Below are 26,980 nucleotides of genomic sequence, written 5' to 3' on the forward strand. Positions count from 1 at the left end.
TCTGGTTACATCTCTACACTAAATCTAGTGAGTTAAGCCAAGGTGTTATGCTAAACAGTTTCAATAAACAGAAAGGGGAAAAAAAACCTATGCATATTCAGTATTATGAGAGAACATCAGGACTATCAATAATGTTAAAATCTTGTCAAAGCAATCCCTTAGGGTTTCATACACTTTTTTCATACAAACTTATGCATTTGGGAATTTTGCCAATTCATAACCACAGAGTTTTTCCCCCCTAGAGGAAGTACTTCAAGATGGAAATGGCAGCTCTTCAAATGTATTATTAATAAGGTGAACTCTGTGTACCAAGACAGTGACATGACATTTAGAGAAAACTTTGGTCGAATGTCAAGCCTTGGAATGGCTAATATCTGAAGTCTACAAGTCTGGGAACCAACCACATAGCAACTTTTATCGTCTCCAGATTTTGTGTGTTCAGTCCTATCAGTTACCTCCTCTCAAAAGCAGAGTTTGCAGCCTGATGAAAGTTTTTTCTTTTATCCAGAACAGCATCAAACCAATTCTCTCCACAGGGGGAAAGACACAACCAAAACAAACATCAGTCTCCAAGTACACAAGTCCATTTCCTTTCATTCACCATGAAGACCAATGCGTTCTTTCCAAGCACTGCAAGTGCAGCTTGGGTAGACAGCTCATGGATAACCTAAATCTTGGATGCACTCCAGTATAATGTGACAGCTTCACCTAATTCAGCTGGAAAAAAAATTTGAGTCTTTTATTATGAAACTGCTTTTGAGGAAACCACGGTAGTTTTGATATTTTTGAAATAAGAGAAGTAAACAACCTTTCAAAATAACAAACGGATGGAGGTTGTTTTTGAGAGTCATCATTTGTTGACAGTTTCCTAATCAACTCCACAATTAACCAGGATAACTACAAATTTCATTTTCCTCCTGTCTTTCATGAACATATTTCAAATGGCAACATAAAACAACAATTGAAGGTGGCTACATATGGCACTCAGGTTTTAGATTTGCATCACTGCTTTATTTCAAAGGCTGTTTTGTTAGTTTATAATGCCTTCTTTTTTAATGAGAACTGTTGAGGAGCAAGTTTGATGTCAAATTTCTGTTCTGTGGAATCAATTCTACAAAATAATAAATGAAGTTATGACCTGGGAAGCAGAAGAGTGTAGTTTCCAAATCTGGGATACAAGTTTAAACAAATCTGTATGTGTGGACATAATATTTAATTAGTGTGCAAAATTTTGAGTCCATATCAAAGGTTTCTAGTATTCCTATCAAATGCAGACCTCTATTAGATTATTCTGCTTAGTCACTAAAATAATATTAGACAGGAGAAGAAACTTCAGTTCTCAGAAGCCCACAATCTTGTTTGCAGTGTCATGCAGAACAGGTTTCCGTGTCACCTCAGCTTGGAACATTAATCAGGCATAAACTTTATGATGCACATCAAGTTTCACAAAAATGAAGGTGTCAAGTTTGATTTCCTAGTTGTGATTAAGCTACCTGGTTCCTAAGGGAACATATTCCCTTATTGGCAGATTAATTTCTCTTTCTTCACTTTTTCATTCAAGTTCAGCATACATTCTGCTCACCCTCATTAGAATCAGTGGGCTTGCCATGGAGAAAGCACACCTGGGTTGTTGATAGGCAAAACCAGAAGTGTACCCTCATTATACACAAAAAACACCTGTAACTTACTGGGCCACACATTAATTTAGCTTAAGCCTCTCATCCAACTGAGTCAAGAAAATAGCGATTCAGGAGAGGACAGCTGTAACCACAAGCCCAGGTGAAGTGCTGAGACTCTCATCGCATGTCATTCCCATCACACCCTTAGCCATTTCCTCTCCCAACAATCTGACATTTAGCCCATTCTCAGAGTACACTGGTACTGACATACTCATCTTGGCCTGTCTACTCTGGCCTGAAAAAGTATGTCTTCTGTCCATCTTCTTTAAGGGATAAGCTGTAGCTGTCATTTTGTCTCAGCTAATCCACGTAAGGAATCATGATGCTCCTCAACATCTGCTCTAGACTAGCGATCATGTTACCAACTCAACTCAATTACAGATAAAGGCCTTTTTTTTCCTTAAAAAAAGAAACAAGGTTTACATGAAAATCAAATTATTTGCGCTGTAGTAGATATCAGCAGTAGTAATAAAAGTTATCTACTTTTTCTATTATTCTATATATTTTTACGATTTTTTCATGTCAATTTCAAATTCTGTCTTGAAAAGTTAACCATACAATCAGGTTAGGTCTCTTTTCGGTTTACATGAATAGAGTTATTTTTTCCTCTCTCCTTTAAGAATTTCATGTACATCAAGTGGAAAAGATCTAAATCTCTCTAATACCACATTTGCTTGTTCTTCAGGATTTGAACTGCTGTTTCGGTGATCAAAAAGAAGTGTCTTCAATTCCTCAAAAATGCATATTGTAAACAAGTTATTTTGCTACCCATGTTACTCCAGTACTTCTAACCAATAATTCAGGCAGAAACCCTTTGTTGAAACTAAGGAAGACCTGTTACACCAACTTGTTTCAGAACCTACCCCTTCATAGAATTTTAGTTTCTGTGCCAAGCTCTTGCCTTTAACTGTATCTTTGAACTTTGAAAACAAAACCAAGGTAGGTAGCACTCTCTTAGTTCAAATCCATATGGAATACCTTATCTTTCAGTTCTGGTTTGGTGACCCCCTCAAAAATGTATACAGTATTTTTCTACCCTTTACTCTTCAGTCTAGCATGATTATTCAACTCAAGACAAACACTCAGTATGTCCAAGTGTCAGAAAAGTATACTGCAAACAGAACAACATCTCCTTCCTCTTTATACACTTACACAAGTCCCACATGGAATGAAAATCAACCAGTGAAACACAAGTTTCGGGACAACGTACTATTACCTTATTTTTGTCTTCTATTCCTTAGCATTGCTTTCTGCCAAGATTTGGCAGCTAGCATAAAAGGTGGCAACACCTGTTTAGATCATGCAGATGAAAGAATCTGTTCTCTCCTTTGGGGATTTTGTTTCTCTGTATTGTGACCCCAAAGCCACTTGAGCATAAATTATACGATTCATTCCAAGGAACAGGTGTGACCCTGTAGCCTTCTCTCTTCAGGGACCGCAGTGCACACAACAAGCACAGAAGCTTGACAAAACTTTAAGATTTACTTGGAGGTTCCTTGAAGTTTTAAAATAGGATTTTAGATAGCTAACAGATGCATGCCTACTTTCTGCAGGCATGCTGAGATCCAGGATTGACTATATTTCTGCAATCCAGGAAAGTGCAAATTACTACTTCCTATAAACCACAGCCTAAAATTTGGAAGAACGTGTATGTGTTATTTTGTGAATATCTTACTTAAAACACCAAAATATACTTCCTGGAGAGTCTTCCCTTGCTTGTAAGCAGAATGCCAATTTTCCCACTTGTCTGCAACACTTGTTACCAAAGAGACCAGGTTTTAAAAGGTAAATCTGTAATACTAACTATGAAAATAAAAAGAAATATCAACATCAGCGTAATACTGACGTTATATTTTAAAAAGGTCTAGTTGGACCACTCAGACATGGCAGAGGAAAGAGAATTAGAATGAAAATCCAGAAGTCAGTTACTTAAACGTATTTGGAGCAACAATCTAGAATGAAGATATGCTTTAAAAGGCAGTTCCAAGCAGTTTTACAAAAAACATTATGTCTGGAAGAGGACATATGCAAGTGCCCAAAATACATGCAAATCCCATGGTTTTTTGATGGCCCAAAATAGTCAGTTTTCCTTTCTGAAATGCTCTCAAAGAAACCCATCCATGTCTTTCTAGCAGGATTCCAAATAGCCTTGCTTTGTCTGAAATACCTGTATCTTCTGAAAGTAAGGTATACATATAACAAGAATACCTAAACCACTATATTTTTGCCTGGAAAAAAATATTTACTAGTGTACTTTCACTGCTTGGTCTTAATTTGGTCAAATTAAAATGTCAATTTTTACCTACAGAGAACAGAAATTTTTAGATATGAATATTTATAACATTTTACATATTTAATAAATGTCAGTTATACTATTGATACTCAATAAAGCAATAAAAGATATTTCATTGCATCTACATGAGCTTTATCTGCATCAAGTCTGAGGTACTGTGCCCTTTTACTGGGTCTCCTGTAAAAGTAAGGGGCACATGCTTCCAGTACTGAAATAATTATGTATCCAAGTTGCCAAACAACTCTCAATGCCCCTTTCTAGTGAGCTCCAGATGTGAATGTGTTTCCACCCTGAAAGAAAAAGTTTTAAATCTAGGATTAGCATCTACCACACAATGATAGTACACATTCACAACTGTGAGTACATCACTGTAACGCATAAAATATGTTGGCTTATTTTTTAAAGCTTCAATATTCATAAATGAAAGAAATTTCTCCTGGGACTGAAGGATTGTGTATAAATAGTGGCTGCAGTCCCACCATGTGTCTTGCATTTCTTCCATAGTAGTAAGGGTGCATTTTAAGAAATAGTTTAACAGCTGTTGCAGTCTCCCTATCTGGTTTCAAGATACTTTGCTCCATTTCTGTCATTAAAGCACCTATTTGTCTATTGAAAGCAACTTCCTTAACACACAACATGCACAAGCTACCACAGACTTCATTGCATACATGTGCTGTCACTTAAAAATGTGTATACTGGTAGTTCATTGTAACTTCTTCCACTAGAGCTTGCATTCATTGTAATGACAGCCATGGATTGACATCCATGTAAAGCATACATGCTTGTATCCTATCTGCTGGGTGTGCATGAAGAGATGCAGCTGTTAGCAGCATGGAAAACATCTGATCATAAAATGTGGAAGAGTCTCTTTCCAAATTCGTTATTGATTCATAGAAAGAAGGAAAAGTCTTTCAAGACTTCTTTGAAATGATTAGTAATTAAAAATTCTTCTCAGAAGTAAATCTGAAAAATTTTGTTGACAAGTCAGAACTCTGCCATCTTGATTAGAGACCCCAAAATGTTGCCTGTGAATGTTTTTAGGACTATTTTTATGAAAGAGCCCCTCCTATCTGAAGGCAGAGGTTTACAATTTTAAGTTATGCTTAGTCCCACTGATCACTTCCAGAAAGAATGGTAGGAAAGCAGAAGACAGCTTCGAAATCAGCACTGCTTTGAGAAGGGCTCTGGACTAGAAGACCTCCAGAGATCCCCAAGTTGCTATCCCATTTTGCATTTTTAACTTCATGTATTGGTAAATGGTAGTCCCAGTCCCATTCTGGAAGACTTAAGTAGATTTACACCAAAATTTAAACATCCTTTTATTTACTCAGTAAGCTTGTTAGCCCTTTGGGAGACTGCAGATACATTAAGTTCACCTCTTTACTAAATGAAGACCTGTGCTTTTACTGTTACTCTCTTATTTTTTAGCCTAAATGACCTCCAGAAAGGCCAAAACCTATTTTGTAGGACACAGCCAAAATACCCTGTCAGTGCTTTCTCCTAGATCCCTATAGAAAGGGCTCCTAATTGAACCAGTATCTATCCTCACTGTGTAACAGATCCCTTAAACACAGAACGATGTGATTTACACGTTTTAGAACAGACAGCTTAGACTTCACACCATGATTTACTGAAATGCTTCAATATCCCAATGACCACAAAAAACTTCAGTATCATGAGGAAAAGAAATGGGAGGCAAGAGTTAGGAACTTCAGCTCAGTGGAAATGGATAGCATGGGTAGCAACAACAGGTTCCAAATAATTAGGTTGCTTGAAGACCACATACTTGCCATCTCCTGGAGGTAAACACGCACTTCAGAAATACCACCTTGCTCTTAGTAAGGCTTCTCATCATAAAGACTATGTGGTACAGACAACACTCTGTTATCTAACTGGAGTATGAGATATATTAACTGGAGATAGTTTTACTAAAAGCCAGGGAAAATCATGCTTGTCCTACTAAAAGGGTCCCAGCACAGGTGGTAATACTCGGTCATATTTAATATTCCTGCACGTGACAACCTGCAGACCTGAGATATGCAGAAATGATGGAAGGATGAGAAGCAATGAGAAGAAAAGTTAACCCTTGGTCACTGTCATTTAATAGCGGAAAACTGGCAGGACATGTCACACTGAGCACTGCATGGGCAATACAAACATTTCTGGTCAGGATAAAACACATGAACCCTGGGAAGAGGCCTTCCCCACTTGCTGTCCCACTCACTCATCTTCACCCCTTCACTCCTTCCCCTGCACTTCTACAGCTAACTTTGGGAAAGTAATCCATGTTAAACTAAGCACACCTCACACACGTGGACATGTACATGCAAAACTGACCCTGATAATTTCTCCATTTAACATATAGGTGACCTGATCCAGGAGAGAAGAGAGCAATAGGCTAAGGTCTAATAACTGGAAGGAAAGGAGAAAGGAGGCAAACTCTTCTTGTCAATTTAATTTGCAGTTGCATTTTTCTCCCACTTGCAAATAGAATAGGATTAAAATTACTGACCATGATTAAGGACACATTAGGTTTTTAAATCCCTAGATACCTACTGAATTTTAAACAAATAAGTTAATTATGGACAAATGGATAGGGGAAATGCCAGAAACTAAGAATAAAAGGGAAAATATTTGGAGCCTAATGATATTGCTTCATTTAATTGTTCATTTAATTCAGCTGTTCACATATCAAGAGAAAATCTACATGTCTTAATGGTAAGAGGACATACTGCAGCATTTACCATGCATTTAGAATTATTCTTGCACTTAGTAGCCTGGCAGGTGATTGTCTGAAACACCAAACTCCTTCCCCCCTTCCTCTCCCTGTACATTCCTCTGCTCTTGTGAGATCATACCTGGAGTACTACATCCAGTTCTGGGGTCCTCAGTACAGGACAGACGTGTTACAGAGGGGGTCCACAGGAGGGTCACAAAAGTCAGAGGGTTGGAGCATCTTCTTTATGAAGACACGGTAGATGTTTGTCAGCCTAGAGACAGCTCCAGGCCAAACCCTTCTATGATTCCAATATTTTTCCCAATTTCAAAAGCAGATTTAATTATCCTTATGGGGTAAGCAGATAAATGCATACTATTTGCTCTTATGTGTTTTTGTGAAACTTCTTCATTCTAATCGCCATCCCAGTTACTCAGGTTGTGTTCTTTCAGAGTAATCAGAAGGTGTTTAACTCAAAACATGAGGCCTAGTTTCAAATGAAAACTTGGATTAACACAACCACAGGCCATACAGAGTCTGAGATCATCCTAAGAACTTGTTTGATCACCAGCTATTTGGTCCTAAAAACTTTCTCTCTTATCATGAAATTGCTCAGACAGTAACCAAGGCCAGAGGTGAACACAGGCATACTAATCACATGTTGTCCCATAGCTCAAGTTGAATAGCAGTGCATAAACAACTGTGCTTCCAAACCCCCATCATTAACCAATGGTTTAGGGAACACAGAAGTGGGCAAGTTATTATTAGAAACCCGCTTTCAAAGATTTGGCTTATCACAGATATCGCTGCCTTATTTTAATCTAACAATTTTGACAAGTGCTACCTAATCCCAGCAGGCAGAAGAGCCACACAAACCCTTCAGTAACAGTTCCTCCACACAAACTGTTTTTATTTCTCACATTGCCTTCATTGGAAAACTTTAATTAAAAGATTTATCATATTTAAATCAAATATAATAATTATGAAATATTACACATTCATGAGACAAGTGCTAGTATTATGCAGTTTTATAGCACTAAATTAAGAAGCCAGTAAATTATAGGAACTTCCAGCCAAGTCAAATGATCCGACTGTGCCTGATTAGTCAAGGACCTATGTTAAGAACAAAAGAAGAATGGTATCTGAATGTTAGACTTAAATTAGCAAGTTGCTGCTTTCTCTTGCATAGCAACAAAACACGACAGCATTACAAGGCAAATACCAGTCTGTGCATTATTAGCTCACAAGAATCATTCCAGTCAGATCCCTAGTGCATGGGATAATTCTGCATTTTAGAAGACACATAAGAACATACATGACTGGAATAACCCCCAAGTCACTGTAATCATTTAGAGCAAAACAGAGTTCACAGTCTCCATGGTTTATATTCTTCTTGCCCGCCAGAAAACCTTTTTCAAATGCAACTGTTTCTATTTGCTTACTGAATAAATTCAGATAGTGGACCACAGTACAGCTTTTCTATGTCATATATCAATTATATTGGCTGCCATTCACATAGAAGATTTAAGACCCCAGCTTTTTATGAGCCAGTATTCTGTCCAATAGATTTATTGCCACGTACCAAGTTTGACATCTTGTAAAAAGGAAAAAAAGTTACTGGTTCCAATCACCTAAAGAAATATCTAAAAATTATGCTTTTAAGATCTTGATCTAATACCAGATCTCCTGACATAATTTAGTTTTTCACCATTTATAATAGATCTAATTAAGTACATTCTACTGCCACAAAGACATGGGGGAAAAGAGTAGTAATTTAACTGTCAGATTGAGAAAGATTCAGCATTGTCTGAAAGTATCCACAAATAAAGGAAGCTTGACATCAGTATCTGAATTTCCAGTGCAGGACTGTTGCATAGTGGCTATGCCAAATTGGCTATGATGACTCATTCAAATTAGAGCAGTCTGAACACTGCTTTGCTTCACACTCATTAGTCAAGTCTAGATTAACAAGAATTTAGCATTTGAAGAGTTTCCACATTGCTATCAGACAGCCAGCACAAAGAACAAAAATATTTTTATGAAGTTTCAAGGACTGTTTAGTCAACTTAATCAGATAAATTATTTACAGCTCACATGGTCATTGTAAGCCCATACTAACTTTTGCATTGGGTCCAGTTGAGCACCTCTATAACAGCAACAGCAAACAAACTTTAAAATTAATATTAGCAGTATAGCATGTGTATGTAGAATAGAATGTATACAAACACAGAATGATGGCTGATATGTGCACCTTTCCTTCCAAGAAAACAGTTATCTAGCACTAGCTCTAGGAAAGCTATATCTGAAACAGCTACATCTATATAGTTAGACTCCACGAAGGTACTCAATGCCATTCATAATTTAATTTTTATGTTTGAATTTTACTGATTCTATGAAAATTGCCTTTTTCTGCAGCTTTTTAAAGTTGTCTCTTATTTACCAAGACAGAGACAATCGGGGCTAAAACCACACATAACATTCAAGACCAGGATATGTAATAAGATGAACAGAAAAGTAAATAGAAAATATGCTTCTCTCTTTCCTTTTTTGTTCCATTTGCTTTCTTATTTACACCATATCAACATCCTCCGGGAACCCACAATAACAGCCAAAACTTTTTTAAAGTAGGAAGGCATCCCTCTCTTCATACTGAATTCAAGTTTCTTCTTTTGGTCCATCTCCTTTGCCTTCTCCCTTACACCCCACTTGGCTGACCTTGACCCCTACCATCACATTTAATCTACCAGGGTCCCCTGAGGGGATCTGAGGACCAACTTGACTTGCAACACTTCTCCCCATTTTATACACACTTTTCTATCTGTTATATTCTTTACTGTCCACTACAAAGTCTCATATACAGGATTAGCCTCAGTTCTGTAGTTCTCTTGATCTTTCTATCCAGCATATTTTTATGAAGTTGTGTTTAGCAGCAGCCTCCAGCTTTTCTGGAATAAAACCTGCTTATGCACTAGGTTACATACAACACTGGTTTTACATCTTGATACTAGATTTCCACCTCAACCTCTCTACCTGTCCAGCCGTCCAACTGATGCAACTGTTACAGTTTATAAATTATAGAAACAATTAAGTAAAACAAATTATTTGCGTTTCAAGAACTAAGGAAATAGGCAAGGGATGCATTCACATCAAATAACATAACAGCAACTGGCACAAGGAGCAGTACAAGCTTGTATTCCAGTGTAACATCACAATTACAAACTTCTCGTAGCACTTGCTTGTTCATTACAGAACATTGGAAACACAATGACTCTAGTGCTCAAACCATTTGCTAGGAGGGTAAGGAACACAGTGACTAGTGCTCTAACCATTTGCTAGGAGGGTAAGGAACACAGTGACTAGTGCTCTAACCATTTGCTAGGAGAGTAAGAAACAAGCTATGCTGAACTGAAGCGAGTGATGCTGTTCCACAAAAACCCAGCAGCAGCAGCCCACACTAATCCTATTATCAACATTTTGACAAAAATCAAATGAACAAGAGTACAATTATTTTAATTGTTTCCTTTTGCACACAAGAAATGTCAAAAGCTATTAGACCAAATCTATTTACAAAACATTTACTGAATTCATAAGATTTTGTATTCACATAAAACATCAGAGGGTACAGCAACCACAGTCTTAGCCCTTGATAGGAGTCCTGATACAATCTTTCAACCAGAATAAATTTCTGCTTATTAATGTAATTCTGTGGGACAGCAGTTAGCTCATTTCAAACACTTTGCCTAGGCTAGGATTTTAGAAGGCTATGCTATTTATCAGGTTATCATGGAGGCATTCAAACTGCTTTCCCCACCTCTCCTCAGTGGCTCACCCCAGCCTTGGGCATGTCTTTCTGGAGAAGCTGCACTGTTCACCCCAACCTACCCAGCAGCAGGTCTGACACAGTGGTTACAGTGCTTTCTTACTTTGTTTCTAGAACCTAGCATAGGTGAAAGGATTGCCTATATAGAAATATAAAAATATAGAAATATACAAAGTTAATAACTTCAGCAGTTTGCCTGGAAGGACAGAAGCCTTGAAATAGCACCTGAAAAAGAAAGACTGTCTATTAAGCATTTAAGTGCTTCAAACCCAAACTACTATGCTCATTCTACCCACGTCACATGTGATCTACTCTTTTGAACAGAGCATTGCATGGTGTGAACATGCAAACTGGGAAGTATCCAAGTACCCTTCACAATGCATTCAATGCTGTGATGGCATTAAATTTAGGACCTCCAGTATGTGCTTAGGGTGTGCAAATATTTAACTAAAAAAGTTTTAAAATCGTAATAGATGACAACTATAGAAAAACATTCACTGCTCAGTATTTGACATTAAGAAAAGGAAGGTGCAGACAAAAAGACAACATACTGTCTGGATGTGCCATCCAGATTCTATGTGTTACCTTTTATACTAACTCAGATACTTTGGGGCCTATTGAATTGTACATAAGATATACTCTTTAGAGAAAACTGACTCACCCACCAAGTACCACCACCACTGAAGTTTCTGTTAGTGACTATTTATAAGCTAAGGTCCCTATTAAATATGTATATGTCATTGTGTCCATATTTAGTGCCTTAGATCTTGCTGTGTTTTTTAATTACCATGTCAGAGGAAGAGCAGAATATTTTCAAATAATGAAAGCACAGGAAACCAGGCTTAGTTTTCCTTCTCTTTTGTGATACTAGGAACTGCCATTTGATCTGTTTCACATTAACTGGACAAGAGGAAGCAGTCCCACAAACTGTGAGCATTTATCAATGCCACTGAAGACAAGTAAAAAATTTTGCATCAGAAAAGCCTAATTCCTGCCCAGCTCTTCTAATTGCACACTGAACCTACCAAAGCATCAGATCTTCTTTGGGCATCCACTTCCTCTATACCCAGTGAACGTGTCACCCCCTTAAGGCATCTCCACATAAACACCAAATTGACCTGCAAGTTCTGACAGTGTCTCAAAAAAAAAAAAAAAAAAACCCTAACCCAAACACTGTCTTAAGTTTGAGAATTTCTATTGCTACTGGCTAAAAACCTATCGTGTACTGTGTGCTGCTAACACATTCCCTGGGACAGCACCACAAACGACTCGAGCTGGTTCAGCCCTCAGTGATCTCTTCTCCCACCTGCTACCAAATCCGTTAATCAAACGTGTTGACAACCTGAGATACCATGCTAGGTGTCAGTGCCAAATGGATATTCCTACAGCAACTCTCATGTCTCGCTGACCCAAACCTAAATGTTAACATTTTTTGCTGCACAGATATCCTTGTTTTATCACTTGGCATGAGGTGGTTAGAACAGAAAAGCTTTAGAGGTATTTTCATTTAAGATGTATATAGAAGCTCCAAAATCAAGATCAAACTTAAAGACCAAAGAAAAAAATCAGTAGAGAGAAATAAATTCACTTGAAACCAAGATAAACTTCGTTCCGATTTCAAAGGAAACTTCATAATAGCCTGTTCCTTATACAGCAGACCCTAGTGTGTGTCTCAGAGCTCACACATTATAAACTAGCAAAAAAATTAAACTACATGCCTATTTTTCAATGAGCTTGCATTTTCAAAGACTATCATTATGCCTGTTTCCTTGGTATAATTGAACAAATTAAGACATAGAAAATAGAGTGATCTCTTAATATTTATAAAGATCATTTAAGGCAATTACAGACATGTAATTTTGCAGGTACTTTTAACAACCTGCAATTATTAACAATTGTACAGCCCGTAGCACATAAATGACTTTTTTTCTTTGCAGTCTTTACTGACGGGGAACATTATATCTTCAAAGTTAAAATACCTAATAATGCTAGTTTTATAGCAGTTTTAACAGTATTCTTCTAGTAGACAGAGAGATGAGTAGTGCATATAAACTTAAAGGGAAATTGGCAAAGGAAAAAGAGTTCATTAAGATTTAAGAGAGATTAAGCTTGTTTTGAACAAGTTATTGACAGATAGGAATAATTTTTTGATTGGCTGAATAAAAATGAGGTTGCTTACTCATTACTTCACAGCCTGTCTTCACAGGTAGACAGATACGGACCTTTAGAGAGCTGAAGATACCATGTGTTTTACTTTTGAGAAAAGCTACTTAGTAGTAACCTGGAAAACTGAGAAATAACTGCAATTTAGTGGAATCAGAAAGCTTTAAGACATTCAAAAACAGGGAACAGGTATAGAGTATTCTGCCAGGAAACTTTTCTACATGTTACTTCTACCTGCATGAAGCAGATTCATGATTTCATGGAGATCCTAGATATTAATTTCTTCATTTGCACTGACCTTTTGAGCAATATGAAAACATCAATAAGTACTATGAGAATTAAGGCTTGGAACATATTCAGACCTAGCCAAGTGTCCTACACAAAGCTGAAAAAAATTAATAAGTGGAAATTACCTTAGCACTATTTTGTATTTAAGATTAAAATTCTAGTCTAAGACTTGCAATTGCTTTAAATTAGGGCAGGCAAAGGGAAGACCACAGGTGAATAAAATCATCATGTAGCTACTGAAATTTGTTGCAGCATAAGAAACAAAAGATTAGTATATCAAGGTGCTACCCAGAATCACTACTCAGTGTCTTTATAGCTACACAGAAAATATTTTCCTCTAGCGAAATCCAGACTGATGCTATTACACAATCTATTTCTTAGGTTTTTAAGTATTAAATCATTTTAAAATACCTGAGATTCATTAGAATATTAATTGGAACAATGCAGATAAGTTATCAAAGCTATTTCTCATGAAGTCACCTACAACCAAAGTATTTCTTAAACAGCATATCCTTTCCTGCAGGTTCAAAGCAACTATTTTAAGCCTTTGTGCATGTTAAGGGTAGAAAAGAATTTTCATCAGCCCCATGCAATTCCATGGATACTTAAAGCTTATGAAACGTGAAGGTCGATGTATATCCTTTTGGTTCTTCGTGTGGGACATTCATATGACTTTCAGCAACTAACCTATGCAGCAAATAAGCTGATTTAGCTTATTTGATTTAAATACAGAATTTCAGGTGTACTGTTTTTTCTTTTCCTGAAACTTCCTCCTTGCATTTCTTCCTGTAGCACAGAAATGCCTGGACATCCTTTAAAAGCTAATTTGTGCAGTGTTTGAAGATTTGATGACCTTTAAAATAGGAGAAATGTTTCCAAGTGAGGGACACAAATCAGCATGTGTTTTTTTTGTACACCTGCTTTAAACTACTCTTTCAAAATAGAGGTCTGTAACACACTACTTCAGAAGGAACTACACATTCCCAAAGGCAAACAACAGAAAAAGCTGTGTTTAAGAGCAAAGAAAAGGAAGGCATTTCATCTTAAGGTTTCTGACCTTCATGACCTGTTCATATTGCAGTTCATTTGAGTCATCTATACTCGTTGAAATAAAATTGTGGGTTGACCTCAGACAGTAGAAAGTTGATGAGCTACACTGCCTTGTTAATGGCCTCTGTGACTACTTAAGGTAGCCCTTTATGGTGACCACACATTTTTTGTTCACAACACAGGACAAAGCTCTCTTCAAACCTTGCAGATCAGTGCTTGTTATGCAACAACACATGATTAAGCAGTACATTCAGCCTGAAGAAGCCGTATGTTTGCAAAAGCTCCCTGCAGATCTCAAAGCAGCTGAACTTCTGTTGGTGTCTTAAGAAAAATCAGATACCTGCAAAAACATGATGGATCTGATTTCATGCTTGAGGCTTCATGAGTTAAAATGTATTGTCCTCCCAAGCCGTCCATTTTTATACTTGTAACTCAGCTTCAGAACAGCGTCTAAGAAAAATAAAAGCAAACAGAAGATGGGCTTTCTTGGAATGTATAATAAGGGACGTCATAAAGTTTCTAGTGGGAAAAACGAGATAGCAGACTCCTTCAAAGAGAAAGGTAGGAAAATAGAATTGGGCTAAAGGTTCCCTGAAAGTCTACGTTCAAAATCCTGCTTTAAAAAAAATCAAAGCTTTCTTAGAAAGGCCAAAAGACAACAAACAATGAGGGCACAAGTATTCATTCCTCTACAGGTAGATCCCAGGAAACTGTCACTATTATTTATTAAATTAATTTCATTTCTTCAAAAATATGTTCCACAATCAGCATCTTAAACCAATTCATTCTGCTCTTCTAAAGTATTCACACAGCTAAAATTTTGCAATAAAAATTTGAAATACAAAATGTCTAAATTATTTTCCTTTTAGAATTTCAAAATATTTGGTATATATATAACTATCATTTTACAGATAAACCCTATCTCACTGCAGTTACCAGTGAGCATTTTGACAGTATTTTGGCAATATTCACATAGTGCAGCTTGCCTAGATACAGCACCAACCATAGAGTACAGCCAAAGTCATGGAAGCCTCTGGATCAAGCACAAAACCAATGCAATGATTAGCCACAGCACACATATGTTACTGATACCATGTACCAAGTTTTACTTCCCTCTCAGCGGTTTCTTTTTCTAGATTCGTGTGCCACACTAGCATACAAGTATCCGGATATACTGAAATTAGTCACTGACGACATTTCATTTTCCCCTTTTCTGGGGAAATCTACTAGCTGTCCAAAAGAAAGACACCTTCTGCCTCTGGCTGTTGGGAAAACCCCACTACTTATATCTGCCAGCACCTACCAACATGGCAATAGGAGAAGGATGAAAGAACTCTAAATTAAAGTCCATTAAAAGGATAAAATCTCACTGTGTCTCTTCCAGCAACAGATTTTTCCTGCAGGTCTCCTTCCAATGAAAGGTGTCTTGCTAAGTGCCCCTTTCTTCAAGTGAGGATGAGAACTATATTTCTGTGATGAGAAGAAGTTGAAGATAAATATGTTTTCATATCTGCCTTATGAGGATACTGAAGACTATCCTTTTATCAAGGCTAACAAAGACATACATGGCAGGCCAATGAAACAGGACAACATGAGGAGATATCCTTGGCTGCAAAGCAAGCCTCCAGTCCAGGGAGACCAAATAGTCCAAGAGATGATATTTTAATTTTTACTCTGTTCTTGCTCACCATCACCCAGACCAATAGGTTTCCTTTTCTTTACTTTGCCCCCAGGGGGACCACATGTTGCTCAGCACAGAGGCTAATGAACACCATTCTGTTCTTGACCCAGAGTGCTGGGTTATCCATTTGTCTTTGGGGGTTAAAACCCATTTTCTCTGTATTGTTGTATTTATTGTAATCTTTTTAGTAAATTGTAACTCTGACTTGTAATCTCTCTTGAGTTGGGTTCATCACTCTCACTGATTTACTTTCAAACCAGCACAATTTCCAAGCCATTATTTTAAAACTGTTCCTTCTGTGGGTAAACCCAAGTCATTTGGGTGCACCTGACACTTTCTCAGGTGTGGAAAGGGGACCACCAACCTCCAGGGACTTCTCTGTTGAGGTTTTCATGTTTGTCCTCCAAACCTTGGAGTTATCTTTCCAGGTACAGGGGTAGTGTTCCCCCTCTTGTTCTCTGTTGCTTCTCCCTGATAGGACTGGTCCCTGCCAGCTGCCAGAGGAGCAAAGGCATCCCACAGCTTGTAAGATCCAGTGAAGGGGAGTAGTAAGGTCAAGCTGGGCTTGTGCCTCATCACCCATTGTCTCTGTGGGAGGAGCAGGAAGGGGGTAGAGCAGGGCTGGCTGCCTCTGCTGTCACAGAGTCTGTGTCTGTAGCCCCACATGTAGCACATCTGTGGTTGACCCAGGCAGGATAAGGCACAGCAACCCTCAAACTGGACATGCTACCCCTCTTCTTTGAACTTCAGTCCTTGTAGTCAAAAGCTCCCAAAATGGGAGAGAGGTGGGGGTACTTCAAGGTAAGGTAGCCAAAAAACCAAAAGTATCGGTAAGAAACAAGGCTTTAAGGACTCTACTATCTTACTGTAGGCTAGCCTTCCACCTGTGGTCTTTAGTGACCTTCCATTTATTCACAGTCTTGCAGATGATCATTAAGGGTTTACTGGGAGCTTTATGAGAATGCTACACATGTAGGCACTGATGGCTTCATGCACACAAAGAGCAGCAATACCGAGAGAAGCTCATGGTTTTGTATCAGCAACTGCTTAGCACAGCATATTGGTGTTCTGCTGCAATTTAACTGCTTTCCATTATATTAAGTGCACAATATGGTAAAACCTCACCCCATGGCTCCAACTGAAAATAACTGCTTTTCACACCTCATCTGTGGGCTGTTTTTCGCTTGGTCCCACACTTGTCCCTCTCCCATCCCTTCTGTCTCTTTAAAATGTGTTTAGCTCTCCATGGCTGTGGAGGTAGAGTGAAAAACATAGGCTGAATTTTATGCAAGTTTTCTGAAAGCTTTCAGGTCACAAGCTATGAATGTTTTTTAAGCAGTTAGTCTACCCACTGTGATGCCAGCAGTAGGACAGTTTGCACAACTAATTATGTATGATATCACCTGTAAGTAGCGATGTAAGGAGATTTTTAAGAGCAAGGAAGTTTGAAGCATTTCTTGGTAACTCCCTTTGACTGCTGGTATTTGTAGTGTGCTTTTTTTTTAATGTATGGGTTTCAGAATCTCACTAATTAAATCAAGACAGGAAATTATCTCAGTTCAAAGGTTACATTTTGTTAGATAGGTACAGTCTCTCTAATTCCTTATTTGCAATAATTAAACAGGTTTTCATGAGGATTAATTTGAAAACTATTGTTGAATATGTACCTGATTTTTTTCTTTCTGCAATGAAATTACTGTTTTTCTCCTCCGAATGTTCATTGAGATTTTAAATTATCTCGTCTTTCAGTCCTCAACCATGTTGTCAAGTAAAGAAGATTATCCAAATAAAATTAAATCCTTACTATCTTATCAAAATTAAACCTATAAAGTGTCTGTAAGTAGAATTCTTTGAAAACAAAACAGTTAACTGCACTAAGTTAGGTGGTGCAGTCAATACACTGGAGGGAAATGATGCCATCCTGAGGGACCTTAACAGGCTTGAGAGGTGGGCCCATGTAAACCACATGAAGTTCAATGAGGCCAAGTGCAAAGTCCTGCACCTGGGTTGGGACAGCCCCAAGCACAAGTACAGGCTGGGCTGTGGGTGTGTTCGTGAATGGAAAGCTCAACAAAAGTCGGGAATGTGCACTTGCAGCCCAGACAGCTGACAAGCTCCTGGGCTGCATGAAAAGGGTTGTACTTGATGATCTCAGAGGTCCCTTCCAACCAATCTGATTCTATGATTCTATGATTCTATGAAAAGCAGGGTGGGCAGTAAGTGGAAGGAGGTGATTCTCCCCCCCTACTCTACTCCTGTGAACCTCACCTGGAGTACTGCACCTAGTTTTGTGGTCCCCAGCATAAGAAAGACATGGATCTGTTAGGATGAGTCCAGATGAGAGCGATGAAAATGTTCAGAGGGCTGGAACACCCCTTCCACGAGTTTAGGCTTAGAGAGTTGGGACTGCTTAGCTGGAGAAGGCTCCAAGGAGACCTTATAGCACCTTCCAGTACCTAAAGGGACATACAAGGGAGCTGGAAGGGGACTTTTTACAAGAGCATGTAGTAATAGGGCAAGGGGGAACAACCTTAAGTTGAAGGATGGTAGGTTTTGCTAAGATATCAGGAAGAAATTCTTTACTGTGAGGGTGGCGACACACTGGAACTGGTTGCCCAGAGAGGCTGTGAACCACCCATCCCTGGGAGTGTTTGAGACCAGGCTGGACAGGACTCTGAGCAACCTGATCTAGTGAATCAATGGCAAGGGGGTTGTAGCTGGATGATCTTTGTGGTCCCTTCCAACCCAAATCGTTCTATGATTCTGTAATTCTATGAAATACAAAATAAGTAATTTCTTTAGTGTAGTTTGAATACACCACGCAAGGGCAGATAGTTCTAACATGTTTTTATACCCTATAGTCTAAAATTTAATCTAAACTCCCCAAATTGTTAATTCCATAAGTAACTTTTCTTATCCTTATTAATTTATATGTGCATATTATTTGACACATACTGATCTGCATGTAAAGGTTGGTAAAGAGACACAACCAAGCTCAGCATTCTCCTTCCCTTGCATTAGAAATTAGTACGTTAAAATAAGCCAAAATTAATAGAATAGCCTGGTCATCATATTGCAGAGCTGAGTAGCCCTGAGATGTAGAGAAATGCATGACATCTATGTCAATTAAAAAAAAACGCAGTAGAGATATAATGTTACTGACAGATTTGCAATTCATACAATTTTCCTTGAACAAGGACAGGAGTAAAACTGGTTTGTTCACCCAGTGGAAGCACAATATATTAATTGCAAATCACAGAGGCTTTATGTTCCTTTTCAAATACAGCAGATCCATCAGATCTACCACTAGCACCCATCAGAGAAGTCCAAAACTGCTGAATTTAATCCCTTTCACTTACACTAGTTTGTCAACGCTTCAGCCAAGGTCACTCACTCAGTACCTCACTGTTAGTCGTTAAGTATTTGTCTGCTTTAGAAATTTATGACACCTGAGCTTATAGAAGATTTTATGACAGGAAATATTCCATTTTGCTTTCATTGTAATATGTTTATTGTAATCATACTGTTTGCGTAGTTGGCATAGTGCTTGCGGTTGGTGCTCATCAGACTAAAATTTTCCAAAAGAGGGTTAAAGGCTTAAGAAGTTTTAAATTTAACATCTCAGTTAGGTGAAAGCATGTATGTGTTGAATAAGCAGACTTTACTAGTTATAAGAAAAACCACAGTTGCAGGTTTTCAGGACAGCCCCTTTAACTGTGTTACCTTTGAGACATTTAATATATTAATTTTGATTTATGTGGCTGCAAGGTAGCCGTTGAAGCATTTAGCAGCATACCATAAAAAAAAAAGAGATCAATGCACATCTTAAACACAGTAAGCTGAGATATTATGAATGAAAATTACTTGCTACTTATAGACTTGTTAAAGATCAGCTTACATATACCTTCTTACTGACAAACAACTTTGAAATGTCATCAGCACCTTAAGTTTATTTTCCTTCTTCCATAGCAATTCCCTTTTCCTGAGAAAAGGAAAGTCACAAGAATTCAAAGCTAGATAATTTCCTTTTCTGTCCCAGCGTGTTTTCCATTGTTATTGTTGTTACTATCTCAAAAGAATGGAAACTTGCCTATTTTTAACAATTGCATTGCTATGGACCACCTACATTTTCTTGCCTGTGCAGAGGATTTGCATGTGCAAATGCCATCTCACTTAAACTGTGCATTGGTGTGCCTCCCCAGCTGCAAGTGAGAGTCAACATTCTTAATATCAAATAGGCATCCTGCTTTTCCAAAGCTGACCAGAGATACGAGAGAGAGGACTTGGCAGCAAGAGCTGAATGTTCTTGGGGAGTAGACTGCGACTCCCACTCTCACTTCGGGATATATTTTGTTTCCCCGGGACTGTGGCAACTTGCTCTCTCCTCGTTCCTCACAACTGGCAGCAATCTTTCAAATGATCCACTTTTTTTCTTATTTTTTTTTTTCCCCCAGCTAGATGAGTTCACTGATCCCAGTGCAGGCAGTCACAGCTGCTTCAGCCAGCACAGCGCCACACAGAAAAGGAAAATGTCAGAGACACCTTCACCTTCTATTCATAGTTCACACCTAAAGCAAGTTAAACTGGCCAAACTATGGATAAGCATAAACTAGGAAATACTCTTGAGTAAATAGTATCCTCATAGCCCATTCCAGAATGGAGGACCAGAGGACTGACAAGGAGTGATGGTTCGCAGGCATTCCCGTTAAAAGCAGCACTCTTCTGCAGCAGCAAAGGGGAAGCCTGCACTACTGTTGCTCACTCTGGGGGTGGGGGGGTTGTAATGTCTTTCCACTTCCCCTAAATCCATTTTCATCTAGGAGTTTACCAGCTTTGGACAAGTCTATCCCCAAGTAAAAAATGAGCCAACTTTGTTGTTTCCATTGCAGATCAGCTGTAACTGAATCAGAGCTCAAATCTACAGAAAAAGTAAGTGAAGAACAAGTGCTTTTGTAGGTGGTCTTAAGTGGTGCTCTACAATTACTCCAGTCTTCAAAGTACTGCAGCTTTGATTTGAATTTCTCTACATCTAGAGGAGCTTTCTATAATACTTATAACTGAGATCTTAAAAATTACTCAGTAGAGCTTTTCATTCCCTCATTTAAATGCAGTCTACTGTAAAAGCATTAAGAATGAGTTTTGCTTCCTGTCAAAAAATTAATATTTTTTGCTGACAGATTTTTGTTCCCATTCTTACAGACCGAGGTGGTAGTTAAACCTCTTTCAATAATACAGCAAAACCAGGTTCCTGTGCTGCTAATAGCATTTTTTTCTTCAGAGTGACAGGATATAGGCAGTCCAGGTAGTACTAAGCAAACACATACAACAGCACTATCAATCCCATTTTCTTCCCTTAAAAAAAAAAGTAAAGCTCTAAATCTGTTAGCTCTGACTATTACCAGCTGCAGGTATAGTACTGTGAAAGGAAATATTAGTTGCATAACTTTAATGATTTATATTTTATAGATGGAGCACTGAGTAGAAAATTATTATAGACTTTGGCAGTCTCAGTGTATTGCACAGAAGGGCAGTGAGACAGGAATTGATACCAGTGATAATGTTTCCCAGTTGAATCTTGAAATACCTATTATTTGAAAAAAAATTGTTGGGGTCCAATGCCTCTAAAAGGAAAACTTAACTTGGTGTAACATTTTATTAGGCATGAGAACTATTTCTTTTAAAATGCAAAAAGGCTTTTAATACTTTGGGTTCACATTTTGGTAAATACTGTTTGGTTGCCTATCAAGAACCAAGCTACTGACAGTCTGAATATCTTGGAGAATTTAGAACTTTTAATTAGGAGCAGCTTCATATCTAGGCAAACTCAAAAGTATGGGTGCCTGAATACCCTCAAATTCTGATGAAAATAGTAAATCTTATGTAAAAAGGGCTAATAGTACCAAATATTTCCCCCTCAAAGCTCTCTTCCAGTTGACACTAGGACCAAGAGGAATCCTGTTTTAATCCTAATCTCTTTTCCAAGAGCCAGGGTAAAGCAGGGACAACAAGCACTGAACAGTCAGGAAGTATACTTATCATCTAGCAAAGGGGGACAACATACGTGTAATGTATGTTCCCCTTACTGAGGGAAAAGCAAGAAGTTCCAACCCAGGTCTTGACGATGATGTGCATGCTTTGATCTACACATCTGAATGAGCGTTTTCTTGTGCACAATGAAGTAAACTTCTTGTCTGCTTTCCCCTATCAGCTCAGTCTCTCCTTTTTTGTGTTTCAAATTCAAGATGCTTGCTTCCTTGTCAAAGCTTAATTATATCCCCTCACTTGGTGAGGAGCTCAGAAAGTGTAGCAGATAAGAACAAGAAATGCCTGGAATACAAGGTATTCCTTGTGAGAAGTCTGTGAATTTGCAGAACAAAACAAATTTCAAATGAACCCACTTAGGGTTAACACTGGCAGTTTGCACTTTCTTTTCCCACTCTCAGCTGTATATTCTTTTAAATAGGGCATCTACTGAAATAGCTCAAGACTAAAGTTACCATTGAAACCATGAGGGATTGAGGGAAGCTGGATACCCACGTGTATTTTGGAACATTATCTGACAAAATGATTGCAATTTGTTCAATTCTTCAAAAGCAATTTTACTGATGAAGTAGAGAACAAATGCAGAAAAACAGATTAGCACTTCTCATTTCCCAGCCTTGAACAACAAGCAGATCTATTGAAAACACACACTATACTACTCTCTTATCCTTTCCAAGTCACAGCCACAGTTTCAAGCAGCTCATTTTTAACCTACTCAACACAAACACAAAACTGCAGAAAAGGTGCAAAAAAAACCCAGGCTTCAATGATGCACTAGTTCTCTTATACAAAGGAAAGATTTTTTTTGTCTTGCCACCACATTCATGGTACAAGAGGGTCTGAACCAGGGGAAATTATCCTCAGTGCAAATAATGTAAGCACAATCAAGCAGATATTTTCTTTGTATAAAGCAAGGCAATGGTGAAGACATCAGCTTAATTAAAGTGCTCAAGAAAGCAGTCTGATACTTCCAGGAAATTTTCCAAAGGCCAGCTGTATTAAAACTGTGTCAGAACAATGTGAGCACAGTGGCATTTGGTTCTTTGGTGTCACCAGAAATCCCCAATGTTCTATTCTATTCTATTCTATTCTATTCTATTCTATTCTATTCTATTCTATTCTGTTCAAGTTTATCTAAATTTAATCTTCAGTGCAACAAACTGTAAAATTTTTTCTTCTAATATATAGCAAATCCCAGGAGCATATCTTCAAGTAAATATTGATTACATTTCCCCATTAACAAGGTGGGTAAAGGCTATGCAGAATGCCAATATGATCAATCACTTTTAAGAGTATTTTCTCAGTTTAAAAAATAAAGTTGCTTTGGTAAGTGAAAAAAGGAGATCCAGTCATCTTGTTTAATTTTTTATCAAATAAGATATCTCATTCACTACTGCATTTCATAAAAGAAATATTTTTTTCTTTTTTTACTGCAACTTAAGGACTTCAGATTATGTTTTTATCTACTATTAGAGAACTTGCATAAATTAGGAGTGGTCAAAAATAAATTGATGGCTAAGAATGTATCAACCATTGCAAGGCTTAATGTTTTTTGAAGGCTGACAAAAAAAGATGGATGGGGCAACCAATCAATTAGTCAACCAATCAAAACATTTGTTTGAAGGTACTTATTGATGTTATACCATATTTTTATTACCTGTCCCTAAAAGCATTGTCAGTTTTAAAAAAAATTAACAAAATTTTCTCACCTTTTGTTGGCTTTTTCAAAGGTAGACTTGCTTCTCTTGTTCATTATCTGTTGTTTAAATAGTTACTTTAATATTTTGATGCTTTTATGCTTGCAAGCAATTCTTACCAGTACCAAGGCAGTTAGTGTTTTAAAGTGCCATATAAATAAGCATGTCAGAGAATCACAGAAGTGTAGACACTTCAAATAACACAAATAATGACCTGCATTACTGAACCCTCAATTCTTTCCTAAAGGCTGCTAGCACCCTTCCAATTTTTACTGCATTACCGTCTAAGTACTGCTGGTTGAATCTAATTTTCCCTTTTCATTTTCATTCCTCAACCCTACCATAGCACATCAAATAGAAAAATGAGTTCCTATGTGTCTTTTCTCTCAGACTTGACAGTTCAATATGTGTGGTTTGCCTAAAGGTAATGTTATAATCACAAGGAAGTTCCTCCTGCTGCCACCACCCTGCACAGCTCCAAACCCATTTAGCACACCCCACCTGCACACCCTTTCTGTGTCCTGTGTTTGGCAATACCAGAAGAAATTTTTCTTCTTTTAGCAGTCCATCCAGCTTTTTGCAACACAACATGCTTACAACAGAAATCACTTGCAGCTCAGCACAGTCTGGGCAGGGACAGGACCTGGCATGTGAGCACAGAAGGTACAGATGAAACCACAGCAGTCGCCTCATTTTCTCTCTCAGTTGAAAGATATCCTTTGCTTCAGCAGGACTGTAGACGGACATGGAATTCAAAAAAGTCTTTCTGAAATTACTCCTTTTAGAACTTTTCAACCTCCTCTTAACTCAAATAAATTTGAATATATGGCCACCTCTTCCCTTCATTTCATTTAGATTAACCAGTTCCCCTCTCTGTTTCGAGATGCAGTGGTTCCTCGGGTCTTAATTGCACATAATGTTTTCTTAAACGTGCAAAATTGTTTTTATCCTTTGGCAAAGATATATGTAAAGATATTTTCACTAAGGTAGCATAAAAGTCATTAAGAAATCCCAGGTCTCTATTTAAGTTCTGCCTCTCAACCTCCAAGTCAATATTTAAAAGAAGATGAGGTTCACTTCATTAATATTACAGAAGTTATAAATCCATGGTTCAACTATCAAACCAACTCTAATTTGAAATAGTGGAGGGTAATCACTAGAAGTGGCAGCACTAACTTCCAACAGCAAACTGGTTGTATGGCAAGAAAAACTAAGTGCACTGTCTTATTCAGTCTATCCACCGTGAGCATTTATAAACACATTAAGCAGTATGCAAGAAATGTGTCTAATTCAACATACTTAGAGCCTGCTCTGTGCTGCAGACTAAATCCTGGACAATGCTTTGCAATGCTATTGGAAACTCCCAGGGTGAGGATATTACTTGGGTGTTTAGCTGAGTGGTCCTTCCATATAGTCTTTAACTGTAATATTCAATATCACAAAGTTCCAAGGCTGTAGTTCTGCTACAGACCAGTGTTTTGATTGACAAGGGGTCATCCTGCCAGTCAATGCTACCCACTACTTGAGCTGCAGCTCACCTTCAGAAACCTAGGAAACAATGTGCATCCCTCCAACTTGGCACTCTCAACTGCTGGAAACTACTACTGAGTGAATCTGTCACAAAAAGACCTTCCAAGGCTGGGCTAGACTTCCTATGAAAAATCCTATCTGTCTTATGTCTATGATGCAATATCCAATGTTTAAATTTAAGCTTTCAGTATGATTTCAGGCTTTGTCAAGTACAAGATAGAACCACAAAAAGAATGACTGAGTGCTATCCATGTGGTTTTGAAATGGAAATAACATCACAATTGAAAGTGCCAAGCACTATTTGTCTACAGACAGCGATACCTCAGCCACAGCTAAGTAGGTCTTGCCAGGGTCCTTGAAAATAGGCCACTTTGGTTCTAACAATCTGAAAGGGAAATCCAGATTAATATAAACCTTTTTATCACTCTGTCTCTGTTCACAGTCAGTATAAATTCACAGTTTTCAGCTTTTGTATTTATAGCACACAGGACTTTAACCACAAGAAGCAACTTCCACTTCTGTAAAGGTGTCTGAACTGTGATACTTCTGTTATCCTAGCAAGAGTTCCTAACTTTGATAGCCTTTGAATCCTAAAATACCCTCGATATGCTGATCCATTGATTAAAATATAACAGTTATCAGTCTGACATGACAAAGAAATAAAAGTGATAGAGAATGGACCATTTGGCCTAGAAATTCAGTTTGGGTACCATTTTAATGTTTTTGATAGTATTCACAGGTGCTCTTCTTTTTCACCTAAGGACATGATGGACTGGGTGTACTAAAACACAAGCAGTTATGACAATGGCATGGCAAGTCATCTCTCAAATCCAGCAACACAGATCATATGTTTAAAATAACCAGCTAAGGTGAGATACTGAGGAATGGTCAAGGGCTACATTTTGTCCAGTGCCTAATTGTCTTGCAAGGTATGAGAGCACCAACCAGAGGGACTGGTTCTTTTCCACCACATAACACAAAGCACATTTTCACTGGCTCTGTGACAGAAGTGTTTGACGCACGGTTCTGAGTTGAGGTGTGCTTCAGGTGGACCTACAGCTTATCCTGAAATAAACTGGCATCTTTTTCTTAGTTAATGGTCTGCTTTTCCTGTAGTACAATTAACACACATGCTACCTTTTAGTGGATTTGTAACAATGTCCCCATCACTTCTCCCACGTTTTTGGGTACCAGATTTTGATACATTTCTGACAACCAGCATGAGTATACATAACAGGACATAACACCATCTGTTCAGAACCGATATTTTCTCTGCAGAATCAGTTTATGTTGTGCAGCTGATTCTTGTCATCTGTTATCTCAAAACTTTTAATAAATCACTTCAGCTTTAGCTATGGAGACACTTATAAGATGTGTATTTGTGACTGAAGAAGCAGATCAACAGTAATGACTGGCTACAGTTCTACATTCAAGAAAAGACAAGTCACTTCCACCTAGCTCAGCCAGTAGCTCTCTGCATCTTTTGTCTGTTAGGAGTGTTCCCAATCCTATCAAACCTGATAGAAAAATATAATCTAGAAGGTTCTCCTGCATTTCTCTGTTTCATCTCCCCCAAAAAAGAAGTTTGGAAGATCATGATTTTCACTCTTCATAAGAAAATACATGTCAAATATTTAACTACCAGCATGTACTTCCTAACCCTTACTATATAGGTTAAATAATTTAAGAGTACGTGGTACATATTTATTTTGAACCTCTCCCTTTCCTTATGATTTTTAAACATTTTGTGTTTACAGGGACTATAAAGTTAGAACTGTGACTCAGTGTTGGTTTGAAGCTTTTGGGCAACATAAACTCAATAAAGATTTCCTAGCCAGTGTCAGCAATGCATTGGTGCAAGAAAGAACAGTAACCTGTCTGGGTATTGTCGATTATTCAGATAGGTTAGTATAAAACTTTTCTCTACCCATATATAGAGTACCTCGCCAGGCAAATATCTGTGTCTTAGAAAGAGTAAGATTGAAAAAAAATATATTGTGCAGCAAGATTAAGTTGTTAAG

This window comes from Chiroxiphia lanceolata, chromosome 2 (assembly GCF_009829145.1).
Source record: "Chiroxiphia lanceolata isolate bChiLan1 chromosome 2, bChiLan1.pri, whole genome shotgun sequence".
NCBI classification, from domain to species: domain Eukaryota; kingdom Metazoa; phylum Chordata; class Aves; order Passeriformes; family Pipridae; genus Chiroxiphia; species Chiroxiphia lanceolata.